Source organism: Branchiostoma lanceolatum, chromosome 1, assembly GCF_035083965.1.
Source record: "Branchiostoma lanceolatum isolate klBraLanc5 chromosome 1, klBraLanc5.hap2, whole genome shotgun sequence".
NCBI lineage: Eukaryota > Metazoa > Chordata > Leptocardii > Amphioxiformes > Branchiostomatidae > Branchiostoma > Branchiostoma lanceolatum.
The window spans coordinates 37608323-37611745 of NC_089722.1; the positions used below are offsets into that span (position 1 = coordinate 37608323).

At 50.7% G+C, this 3423-nt stretch overlaps 1 long non-coding RNA gene across 1 annotated transcript; it reads right to left on the reverse strand.

Moving 5' to 3' along the window:
* Positions 1-214: 214 nt before the first annotated feature.
* Positions 215-2494, reverse strand: LOC136428231 (uncharacterized). Its single transcript, XR_010754599.1, has 3 exons — positions 2434-2494; positions 1834-2153; positions 215-644 (listed from the first exon to the last, which is right to left on the reverse strand). It is a non-coding gene; the product is annotated as an uncharacterized lncRNA (long non-coding RNA).
* Between the last annotated feature and the right edge of the window lie 929 nt (positions 2495-3423).

Genomic DNA, 3423 nt, shown 5'->3' on the forward strand with positions numbered 1-3423 from the left:
GATTGTAAGAGAAAAATTGAATTATATTATGTAGCCTCCTTCGCAGACTTCCTAGAACGGCGGAATATATTTGTGGGGGGGGGGGGGTGAGAGGGATTAGTTTCGGACATACTAGTTTTATTTCGAAACTTCATCATGTAACCCATACTTTGTCGACTAATGCAAAAACCCGAAAACTGAATCTTGACTTTTGAAAGTATGTATCTGCAATTCTATCTCTAATTAGCAGTATTTCTATACATTACAGTTCATACTTGGCACAGCTTCAGACCTGTATGTGCCACCACCTCTCCCGCGCCTTGGGCCAGAGATGGGAGAGGGGCGACGACCGTACGTAGTGACCATTCCTTCCCCCTCCCACAGCGCGAACTTTGTTTTGCCGCTTTACATAGGCGTCCACCCCTGTGCTAACATGTTACACAACGCCCGAGCCAAACTGGTCTATCAGAAGGCCCTTAAAGTAATATTCTTCTGCGTGTGGAGAGGTTGTTTCCATAATGACTAGAAACTCCTCCAACTTGGGGTGTCCCTCCTTCATAGCCTAGGCGAAGTTCGTCCTTGATGCTGTCGACCGTCCTGCCCTGTCGGAGGCGTCCTATGGTCTCCCTCATGCCGAGTACCTCCCTTCGGAGGTCCTCCATGCCCTAGGGATAACAACAATGGACCATTAGCCTGCGAGTCCTGCCGGTGTAGATGACAAGCTAGTCGCGTCGAGCAAATTTTTACTCCTTGAATGTACGTCATTTCCCGCGAGGCTTCGCCTAGAAGGGGCTTGTGGAAGTATCTCCCAGCCTTACGTGTACTCTTTCGCACGCCCCCGTGCACCTCTTGTCACAGCATTCACATTCTATTACCAGGCACTCGCCGAAGTACACACATTCGTGCGCCCAGCGCCCTTCCGTACGCCAAATAGTTAAACGTCAAGCAGTCTCGAAGTGCGCGTACCTACGTCCAACATTACATAAATGTCACACATTCAGAGTGCACATAATTATCGTACGCCCGGCGCACTACGCATCAGCATTTCATCAAATATTACGTACTCCCGGAGTGCACTATCGTACGCCTGCGCACTACACATCACACATGTTATTAAATATTACGCACTCCCGAAGTGCACTGTCGTAGGCCCGGCGCACTACACATCACACGTTATCAAATATTACGCACTCCCGAAGTGCACTATCGTAGACCCGGCGCACTACACATCACACATGTTATCAAATATTACGCACACCCGAAGTGCACTATCGTACGCCCGGCGCACTACACATCACACATGTTATCAAATGTTACGCACTCCCGAAGTGCACTATCGTAGGCCCGGCGCACTACACATCACACATGTTATCAAATATTACGCACTCCCGGAGTGCATTATCATACGCCCGGCGCACTGCACAACAACACATTATCAAAAGTCACGCACTCCCGGAGTGCACCATCGTACGCCCGGCGCACTACACATCACACATGTTATCAAATATTACGCACTCCCGGAGTGCACTATCGTACGCCCGGCGCACACATTAAAACATGCTGACAAACTAACCCATGGCAAATATTAATAGCACGTTTCGCGGCTAAAAGGCTAGACGTGGCGTTTGAAACTGGACACCGGTCATCAAAACAGAATTATACACGTCACGCAGAGCGGTACATGTAGGTATCACAGGTGCTACGGCCAAAATATGCATTAAACAAACACCAGACGACGTGAGTGCGTTTAAGGCCCCCCGGAGGATGAACAATGTTAAAAAAATACCAGAAGACACCGGAAATACGATACTGTCGGCGAGAAAGAACACAAATATAGCATAATAACTTGACTACCTGCAAGTCGTTTGCAGCCGCGGGACCTAGTGACTGGGTTTGGCCTGCCTGGAGAACAGCCGGTGGCTGAGCGTTTGCCTGTATGGCCCCCGCCGGTGCGTGGGGCTGGCCTCCCATTCCGGGCTGGGCCAGGCCGGGCTGGGAACCGCCTGCGGTTTGCTGTCGCCCTCCGTCGTCAGGCTAGCTGCACGTGAGCCCGCAGGCTGGCCGAGGTCGCGGCTGCGGGTTGACCTGAACCAGTCGCCGCCGGTGCGGCCGTCACTTGTGCGCCCAGTCTGGGTTGGTTAGCCCCTTGTTGCACGCTTGGAATCTGTGACATGCTAAGATAGAAAACAAAACCATGAGACACTCACCAACGACAGCACAAATCAGCCGCACCGAAGCAAGATGACCAACACGTTGGGAGAAAGATCAACAGTCATGTGGGAAGCTATACTCCGGTCCTGAAGCAAGAAAAGAACACATCTCTATAACCCTAAGCCAGAGACTCACTGACTGAAAAGTATAACCAGGGATAATATCGGCAATAACGAACAAGGCGCCCGCGTCCACTAACAAAATACACCCCAAATTACACGGCTGCCATCAACACGTTCAAACCTGGTCCAGGAACGAGTCACTTGGGTCTTGAGAAAAGAAGGTCGGGCCTCGACTCTGTCTGACTCTCTGTCTGTCTGACTCTCTGTCTGTCTGACTCCCTGTTTGACGCTCAGTATGTCTGACTCTCTGTCTGTCGACTCTCTGTCTGTCTGACTCTCTGTCTGTCTGACTCCCTGTTTGACGCTCAGTATGTCTGACTCTCTGTCTGTCGACTCTCTGTCTGTCTGACTCACCGTCTGTCTGACTTCCTGTCCGTCTGACTCCCTGTCTGACTCTCTGTCTGACGCTCAGTATGTCGGACTCTGTCTGACTCTCTGTCTGTCTGACTCCCTGTCTGACGCACAGTATTTCTGACTCTCTGTCTGTCTGACTCCCTGTCTGACTCTCTGTCTGAGTCTCTGTCTGTCAAACTCTCTGCTGACTCTCTGTCTGTCTGACTCTCTGTCTGACTCTCTGTCTGTCTGACTCACCGTCTGTCTAACCCCCTTTCTGTCTGACTCTCTGTCTGTCTGACTCTCTGTTTGACTCTCTGTCTGTCTGACTCCCTGTCTATCTGACTCTCTGTCTGTCTGACTCTCTGTATGTCTGACTCTCTGTCTGTCTGACTCCCTGCCTGACTCTCTGTCTGTCTGTCTGACTGACCATCTGCCTGGCTCTTTGTCTGTCTGACTCTCTGTCTGACTCTCTGTCTTTCTAACTCCCTGTCTATCTGACTCACCATCTGTCTGACTCTCTGTCTGTCTGAATCTCTGTCCGACTTACCGTCTGTCTGTCTCTCTGTCTGTCTCTCTGTCTGTCTGACACTTCGTCTGACTCGCTGTCTGACTCTCTCTGACTCCCTGTCATACTCTCTACCTGACGGATTCTCTGTCTGCCTGAAACTCTGTCTGTTTGACTCTCTGTCTGACTTTTTTTTCTGTCTGACTGTCTGTCTGTCTTACACTCTGTCTGCTTGACTCCCTGTCTGTCTGACTCTATGTTTGTCTGACT